We start from the raw sequence: 9,915 nt of genomic DNA, 5'->3' as shown, positions 1-9,915 counted from the left end.
CAAGGGCATACTTTGACTCATGGACTTGTTTGAATTTTCTTCAGCTTCAACTTGAATGTGAATATGAGCAACTGATCATCTGTTCTGCAGTCAGCCCCTGGCCTGATTCTGACTCATGATATTGACCAAGTGAAGAGTGATTCAGAGAAAAACATGGGTAGAGTGTGACCTAATTTCCATAAAAACAAACAAATGAATGTACTTACATGTGTCCCGGCAAAAAGAAGTGTGTAAAAGGGTACATATGTATCTTGGACACTGGACACTTCAGGGGAGCAGGTACAATATACTTATGTGGGGATGGCTCTTATTATAACTTCTATATACAAATCTCTATTGTTAAATGTGTTATAAGAATGTAAAAGCTTTTAAAGTTTAATAACATCATACGTGTATGTGTGTGTATTTGAAACTTTTTTTCTTTTGACTATTTTATATATGTGTTTTTTAGTTATCTAGTTTTTTTTTTAGTGTGGCTATAGCAGAGATACCACAAGTGGATGGCTTTAACAAACAGAAACTTATTCTCTCACAGTTTAAGAAGCAACAAGTTTGAAGTCAGGGCACTAGGTCTAGGAGAAAGCTTTCTCTCTTTGTGGCTCTGGGGGAAGGTCCTTGTCATCTATCTTCCCCTGGCCTAGGAAATTCTCAGCGCGTGGACACTGGGTCAAAAAGACGTGCTCCACTCCAGGCACTTCTTCCTTGGTGGTATGAGGTCCCTCTCATTTCTGCTCACTCTTCTCTTTGTATCTCAAAAGAGACTGACTCAAGACTCACCCTAATCCTGTAGATTGTGTCCTCCCTCATTAACCTAACTGCCTCTAATCCCACCTTATTAACATCACAGAGGTTAGAATTTACAACACATAAGTAATCACATCAGATCACAAAATGCAGGACAACCACACAATACTGGGAATCATGGTCTGGCCAGGTTGGCACACATTTTGGGGGACACTATTCAATCCATAACAATAGAGAAAACACTGTCTTCAATGCCAGATTCAGAGACTTTTATCAATCTATGAAGGGCAAACACAGATATTGAACAAAATTCAGACCAGCGAATTATTGCTTGCTCTTGTAACTAATGACTTCTTCTGGTCTCTGTACCTGGAAATGGCCAAAAAGAATTCTGTGAGGATTAATTCAGTTATTGCTAAAACATCTACTGCATTTACATGTCTACAGATAAGGAAGAATGCTGGACACCATGTGTGATTCATTAAGTAACACGGGGACTATTAGACTGTTGTTCTCCTTTTCTGATATGCCACTATCACCTTCTCCCCTTGTTGCTCTCCTGAAAAACCCACACTTGTATATTCTAGGCTTTTTTCCAGGATTGAATTTGCAGGAAGTTGAAGATATATCTTTGAAAGATAAAAAAGACTTTGGCCACATTGTCTTTAGACAGTCGAACTTCCCAGCCAGCCTCTGTGCAGGATGGGAATTCACAATCCCTCCTACTCAGTACCTCTGAGCAGGACGGGATTTCTGTTTCATTATCAGGAGACTGTGGAATTCACCCCTCTTCAGAAAACTTACTTTCCTTTGCCTCAAACTGTCCCTCTCAGGATCTGTCACGGTCACTCTGAGAAATTCACATGGGCAGCCTGTATGGAAGTGCCCATCCTAGAGTCCGTGCCCTTCCTTCCTTGCTCCGTAGGGCTTCCTCTGACACTTGGGGTCACATCTCCCAGGGAGTACACACCTCTGGCACTTCCAGGGATTCCCAGGCCCTGGGATACTGTGGATGGGACTTGGAACTCAATCTGTTTCTTCCCATCCTCACCTTTGGTTATCTGTGTTCTGTCTTCACCAGATTTAGGAGGCCTTGTCTTCTCTTTGCTCATTTCATTTCAGTCAGGCTTTTCTATTCCAACTCTCTGATCTCAGGACAGATCAGGTTAGACCACAGAAAAGAGAAAGACCAAGCAAACATCACTGATCTGTGCAGAAGCTGCTGGGAAGGGATTCGATTCTCATTGGTTTAGGGTTTTAAGCCCACTGCTCACCGGCAGGCAGGTTCCCTCCAGAGTCTGGCTTCTGTCTGGTACCTTGTACTACAAAGAACTCAGTGACCAGCCCACCTTCACAATCACACCTCCCTTAGAGCTATCTTTGCAGAGGCTCTTTCTCAGACTTCCATGTCCCACTGAAATCCCATTTCTCTTTCCTTACAAACATTGTGCTCATTCTCAGGGCCCTGAGACCTCATCTGCAGGTGAGTCTTGTCCTCTTCTCTCCTTGGCGGGGGGAGCTTTGGAGTGGACCTCATGTCTTTGGACAGCTATCCTGGGGCTTCTTCCACCCTGGTGCTCTAGGGCTGGATCTCTCCATGTACTTGAGGGGTCATGGAAGGGGCACAAGGCTAAAAGAGTGGATCTTCCAGGTGAGGTGGGTTTAAGAAGCCTGAATGAAGTTCTTCCCTGAAGGGTGCGTATTTTGCAGTCCAGACATCCTGCTTCTCTCAGTCTAAGAGTCCTAGCACGTCTTCAGGCGCTTTCTCCTTTGACCTTGAGGCCATGCCTGCACCCTCTGCAGCCAGGTCTCCGACATGTGTAGCAGCACCAGTAGGTGTGGTAGCCTCTTCAGCCCCTGTCTCCTCCTCCAGATGCTCCTGGAGGTGCCTGGCTCTTCTTGCCAGGACTCCAGGATGCTGACCAGGAACTCAGTGTTAGTTAGACTGAGGGCACACCTGATGGCACTCACTTTCTTCAAAAACTCAGCCTCAAGACCAGGGGCCTTTTCCCGACAGGGGTGTGAGATGTTTTGGTCTGGTCTGCCAGACCATGGCTAACCCCTTGACCTTACACACTTGGGTAGAATACTCATACTTGACCTATAGATCTCTGGAGTAATTTGATGAGTGGGAATTCTGCCTAGTGGAAGCTGATGCAAAAGGCCTCGCTGGTACTTGGGGAATCCTCCTGGGCTTGGAACTTGGGCTTTTTGTTCTCATGTTCTACCCTGAGTGACACTTTCCTCTTGGGTTGAGACTTGCAATAATGGAGAGTTAATTTACATGAGCCCTCTGGGCTCTGGTGTCTCAACTGTGACCTAAGTCTCTGGTCTAGGGATCCCTGGAGGCCTCTCCATCACCACCATCCTCCACTTCCACAGTCCCCATGGTTTCTTTCTTCTTCCCCAGGCACAGACCATACTTTAGGGAATTTACTCTGGGCAATAAAGTCTCCTCCAGAAAATTTCAGTGATGGTGCTACCTTATAGCGAAAGTCTATCGTTTTTCCAAAAATTATAATACATTGATTTAAAAATAAAACTCCCAGTTTTCTTTTAGTAGATTCCAATTCATAGCAACCCTATAGGACAGAGTAGAACTCCCCTTAGGGTTTCCAAGGAGCAGCTGGTGGATTCCAACTGCCAGACCTTTTAGTTAGCAGCCGAAGGTTTATCCTGTGATAGTTTATAATATAAACAGAGGATCGCCACATTAAAAAAAAATTTTTTTTTTTTGCGTTTGTTGGATGGAAGTGAATTTGCTCCTGTGGAATATGGAAGTTACCTCATCCTCTGCACCTTCATGATAATACATGGTTTCTCTAAAAACTGTTTTCTATGAAAGTTATTTTTTTTAGTAAATTTAGAGTGTAAACATTGAAACAGGAGAATCGGTCTCCTCTTTGTAACTTGTTTTCATCCTCCTTTTAAGGGAAGGATTTTCACAGAAGGAATTATACTTAAAGAGACAGCGTAATTTGTACTTTTCTGTGTGATTTAAAACTTCTCCTCGTACCCTTAACTAGCCTACACCAGGAGATTAAAATTGCCTTTCTCTGAACAGAAGCCCATTACCATGTCCTTCAGCGTGAGGCAGAAACAGATGTCCGTATTTGAGAGTCTGATGGCACAAACCTTAGTAGCTGAATCACAACCATGCCTCCTGTGTGGGTGAGCGGGGCTTGTATATGTCAGCTGAAGGGTCAGTTTTTTTCTGAGTTTGAGGGAAGGATTGGCGAGTTAAGGAAGAAAGAGAAGGAGTTTGGGAGGGGAGTGTAAGCTCCAGTGACAGACAGAAGATGGGGTGGGGGATCTCTCAAAGGGTATTAGAGGCCAGTCAGAAAAGCAGGAAGCAAGCAGCAGGAAGCAGGGCCAGTGGAGGGCAGCACTGGGTGGAGGAGGACAGCAGAGGTAATAGTAGTGGGGAGGGCAACAAAACTGGCCTGAAAAGAGTGATACATGACTGATCCTAGATGAAGCTCAGGTTGAGAAAAGTAGGAAAATAAAAAATTCTATCCTGTAGCCATCTTTGTGGTTAGGGGTTGTTAGGCTCTTGAGGGAGGTGGGCAGGAGACACAGGAGGGGAAGGGGAGTTCCTGGATCTAGGAAGGAGTCTACAGCCCTTCTTCTGCCCTCAATGATGTGGGTTCTGGCCTCTTCAACCTACCACTCCCAGAACCTCCTGAGAAATTTCCTTAGTTCTTCACATGGTATATTAATTCCATCTCATTAGAAAATATAATAATGACGTACGCTTCTTGCAACCCACCCTTTCCACCATCCTATACTCTCTGCCCCAGTTGCCCACTGGCTTCCTTCCTTTCCACCATGTTCAGATCCAGAACAAAAGAGTGCCTTTTCTGCAGCTATTCTGGAAAGCTCTCAAACTTACAATTGAATTCTTTCATTTCATCCCTCATTTATTCCTACATTTCTTATTGACAAAATAAACTTTGGTTAATTATCTACTAAATGACAGAATGTGCTTTCTCAGGAGAATCTTCCTTATGACCTTATCCTTTCATCCCAAATCCTTCATCTTGTCCTACCATGGCTCTCTTTTCTGCTGGAAGTCAGACCTTTTGTTCTGTAGCACTCATCAATCGGGGACAACTTTTCCTCACCTTTATCTGGAGTCTTAGAGAAAGGCCTTTTCCTCGTGTGTCACTGTTTCATCCTGCTTGGGTGAAGATGTCCAAACATAATGGTCTGAAGGACCTTTATCCCTTCTCCCAGCAGGAAGCTTTAATAACCTGGGAACTCTGGCTTGCTCCTGAATTTCCTTGATTCAGTAGGTACGGTTTCTCTCCCACAAGACCTGAGGTTGGCACCCTTTTCAAAATGCAGCTGAGATCTGAATTAGCACCAAGGCTTCCGTAATCCTGTGTGACATCATTGCTGACAGTGCTGAGTTCCATGGGCCCAGTTTGAAGCTAAACACGGCAACCAGAAAAACATGAAACTGTCAGGTAGGCGCTTGAGAAGTGCTAGTGCCAATGTGGGAAGAAGGAGATTAGATACTAAAAATGAATTGAAACTTTTCCGTGCCATGTAAGGGGTTACTATCCCTTGGTGGGTAAAGAGAGCACAGGGAATGATAACAGTATCATGGGCAGCTGCTTTCTCCCAGTCCTCTCATTTGACTCTGTTGGAATCATGTCTCTCCAGCTCTGGTTATAAAATGTCCACTCTGAGCCCCTCTTAGGTCTCCTTAGCCTCTGAGTCTTCACACAGGCTCTGCTCTCTGACTAGGAGATGTTCTCTCCCTTCCCATCTGCTGGCCTACTCTCCCTGGTGAAGCGTGGAGGTGAAGAAAACTGACCCCATTGGAACAGATGAGGTTTATGACTTACCGAAAAGCCCTAAGACTCAGGAATTTTGTGGTCAGCCAGAATGGGAAGTTTGGGAGTTGACTTGGGGAAATCCCATGACAGACTCTGTTTTTGTTTAGGAGGCCATTTAGAAGAGAAACCAGCAAATGGGGAGGCCATTTGAGGAAGAAATTAAGAAGGTTGGGGTGGTGATGAGGAAGGAGGAGACTTCTCCAAGGAAAATAAAAGTTCCAACATGGGGATGGTAGGGGCTTGTTTTGTGTGACCCCAAAGGACAGAAGAGGCAGGAATGGTAGGGAAACAATAGAACAAAAGATAATCTGTGCCTGTTCACAAATGTAACAAATCCCCCAGTGCTTTTACCCTGTTTCCTCAGACTTTTCTCATCAAGCCATCCTTCCCCTTTTACTGAAGCCTGTGGAAAATACCTGGGGCTTCCTGGATGCTCGGCCTTTTTTCATCCCTTAACTATTCAGTCATATTCCCAACTTGGTTCAGGCATGACTTCCTGGTTGTAGTCTTCCCTGAATCTTCTCCTGGTAGATGAGTCCACTTCTTGCTCTGTACTCCATTGTACCCAGGAAACCCTTTACCACAGCATAAAACACAATTGCATTTACTACACATTCTTCCTCTCTCTGTGCCCATGCCTTCTATGAGACTCCAGAACACCTTTCATTAGCAGTAGGAGTCTTCTTCTACCTGTTGAAGGCCGACCTTACGGTTGCTTCAGCCATTGAAATAGTAGCAGAGATGATAGAAGGAGAGAATTGAAAAGATTTTACATTGAGTCTTGCCCTTTTGTTGCTCTTAAACCCTGAGAACCTGTGGGAATGACCCCAGGCCAGCCTGCTGAATGATGAGGGACCATTGGAAAGAGGATCCAGCGGTTTCACTGAGTTGATTTTATGAAACTGGCTCGCAGGTGACCTGGAATCAAATTGTAGACACGTGAATAAGCCCTGCTGCGAGCCACTGTGGCTGGCCCAGATCAGAAGAACCCCAAAGTGACAACCTGAAAAATTGTGAGCTTAGTAAATGGTTGTTTTTTTAAGACACTACCTTTTGGAGTCATTTGTTACACAGCAATACGTGACTGATACACCTGTTAACTTGGCCGTTTCTCTCACCAGGCAGTGAGGCAACTTCTCTAAGTCATTTCATCACCAAGAGCATCTGGCCTAGGGTCTGACATGTAGCTGTTTATACAGGAAATCTTTGTTGACTTAATGCATGAATGAGTAATACGAATTTTATGTGCGAGTCTGCACAAAATCATGTATGAATAAAAGCATGATTTTTTAAAAAATAAAATGAATTGAGGCTCAGAACTACCTGCTTACAAAATTGAGGGGAGTTTTTAACCTCACTTACTTTTAGGGTACTCCCTCGTCCAGATATGCAATAATTCCCAGGGTCTAATGAAGGACCAGTGCTTGGAGAAGACCTTCAACACACCCATTGCCTCAGCCTATGTGGGTGATCTCTCTAGAAGCATTCGTTCTGCTGTTTCCATTCTCAGCTGGAGCATGAGAACCTTGGTGGGGCTGTCAACAGCATAACAGGGTTTGTCTACTTATGTGCCTGCATCAGCCTTTGAGGTGCTGTAACCTACTCCAGGGCACTGTCAAGAAGGAGGTCCTACCCCTTCCCAATGTCTAGGACCCTACTATCTGACTGTCACTCTTCCCCTGGGCTCCAGTCCACTCAGTGTGATCACCCCAGTGAGCTGAGGCTTTTACCACAGACTCTTCAGAGTCTTGAAGTTTCAGGGCTTCAACACCGTGACTCCAGCTATCTCCTTGAAATGAGGTAGGGAAGGAGGAAAAATGTAGGAAGACTTTATTTTCCATTTAATGTTGCAATAAAATTTCTTGCCCTGCGTTTTTGAAGGGTCCTGCCTGACAATTCCCTCTGTTCTCTTCCAAGATGTAGGACGATGAAGAGTGAATGTTTGTTGTGTCATAATCTGCAGAAGGCTGCAAAGTGCACATGGGGTCCATTCCGCCGATGCTCACACTAGAGCACCCCACCCACGTGGAAGTCTCTGCAAGTGTTACTGAGTCCCTCCCACATCCACAGTGAACAGCTTTCAGATTCTTGTAAGAGGGAATTGTGTCCTAACACCAGCTGCTCCCTGGAAACCCTATGGGGCAGTTCTACTCTGTCGTATAGGGTCTCTGAGTCAGAATTGACTAGATGGCTACAGGTTTGGTTTTTTCTTTCAGGCGGGTGGTGAGAGTTTGATGTCAGCTCCATAATCGTGTTATTAAAAAATGATGACAAAGTACCAGGTGAAAGTAACAAAACAAAACTGAAATGTAATGGCTTTTTCACATTTATTGGCCCCACAGAGTTCCTTCGAGGTGTTTACTTTTCACTAGATTTGGAGAAATCTTTGTGAGAGAGACAACAGCTTGAGATAGCTCCAAAATTACGTTTCCCTCCTTAATGTTAGGTTACATTAAGAGCTGGTTGGCTGGTTTATGATCTGCCTGCTTCACAAAATTAGAAGGCCCATGCAGGCAGGAACTTGTCTGTTGTGTTTGTCAGAGTATCCTGGTACCTGGTGCCTAAGAAGTGCTAAAAAATTATTTGAGTGAATGTGGGTGGGTTTTTATAAAAAAACACTGTGTTGCTGTCTTTATTTAGTTAAATAGTGAAAACAGGGATAAGGAAAATGGAGACAATTATTTGTATAATTTAGAGTTACATAAGATGAGAATAGAACTTGAATAATGAAGAGATAAAAAAATAAGCTGTATGGATGGAATGTACCCCCTTCCCTTTGCTTTGGAGGGAGACATTTTAAAATTGGATTGTTTTTTCCCTACTGATTTATAGGTTCTATATGTTAATTGAAAAGTTAGTCTTTTAGGAATCACAAATACTTCTATTGAGATACAATTCACCTGCCGTAACACTGCCTTTGAAAATATGCACAATACTGTGGCTTTTAGTATATGGGCAGACTTGGCACAACAGTCACCACTGTCTAGCTTCAGAATATTTTCAGTGCCCAGTAAATAAAGGCCCTTGTTAACAAAGGCGTATTAACAGTCATCCTCATTACTCCTTTCCTCCAAGCCGTAGCAACCACTAATCTACTTCTGTCTGTGTTGGTTTGTTCTGGACATTTCATGTAAATGGAATCATACACGATGCGGTCTTTTGTGTTTGGCTTCTTTCATTTAGCGTAATGTTCTCAAGGTTCGTCCATGTTGTGGCATGTATCAGTACTTGGTGCCTTTTTGTGGCTGAGTAATATTCCAGTCTATGAATATACCACATCCTGTCTATCAGGTCATGACATGTGGGTTCTCTCCACATTTTGGCTGTTATGAATAACACTACTAGGAATCCTCTGTGTGAGTTTGTATGTGAACATGCTTTTGATTCTCCGGGTGCAGACCTAGGAGTGCAATTGCAGTGTTGTATGGTAATTCTGTGTTTAACTGTCTGCAGAATTGCCAAACCGTTTTCCAAATCAATTGGATCATTTTACATTTCCACCAGCGGTATTCCAGCTTCTCCACATCGTCACCGACACTTGTTGTCCATCCTGTTGAGTTTAGCCATCTTACTGCTTTTGAAATAATAGTGCACTTTAGTTTAGATTTGCATTTCCCTGATGACTAATGAGGTTACGCTTCTTTTCCTGTGCTTGTTGAGAGTTTCTGTATCTGCTTTTGAGAAATCTCTATTCAAATCCTTAGCCTGCAAACTTTTTTTCAGCTTTTTGCCTGTATTTTTACTCCCTTCATATACTTTTTGATATGCCAAAGATCTATAGATCTTAACAGTTTTAGCCTTCATATTTTGGGATTTTTAAAAAGTCTTTCTCTTTTATCAATAAAAAGAAAATAAAAACTTCTAAAATTTTTAGGGTTGCATATTTTAATTTTCAATATTCTATCCATCTGGAATTTTGTTTTGTGTAAGGTATGAGAAAAAGGATGAAAACATTTTTACAGGTGGTCTGAGCGATTACCAGATTGCTACAAACGCTCCTTTTCCCATGACCCATATCTTCACTGCATTTTCCCGTAGTCTGTACAGAGACGCCTTTTTACAAAGGGAGGCCACCATTCCCAGCCATTTCATTTTAAGGTTTGTTTTCTGCAATTAAATCCCTTGTGTATCTTATCTACACACCTTTTCTTTTAAGCTAATACAAACTTTGTGTGAGTAGGACCTTGTCGAGTGTAAGATGGGCTTGAATTTCATAACTGGTTCCGTGTGGTGCAGCCCAGCAGATGGACAGACAGAAGCAAGGGCTGCAGAGGCGACAGAAGCTATGAGAACATGAGCCTCTAGAGATTTGCTGTGGAATTTCAGA

This window comes from Loxodonta africana, unplaced genomic scaffold, assembly GCF_030014295.1.
Source record: "Loxodonta africana isolate mLoxAfr1 unplaced genomic scaffold, mLoxAfr1.hap2 scaffold_80, whole genome shotgun sequence".
In the NCBI taxonomy this organism is placed as follows: Eukaryota; Metazoa; Chordata; class Mammalia; order Proboscidea; family Elephantidae; genus Loxodonta; species Loxodonta africana.
Note: the sequence above shows the minus strand (reverse complement) of the source record.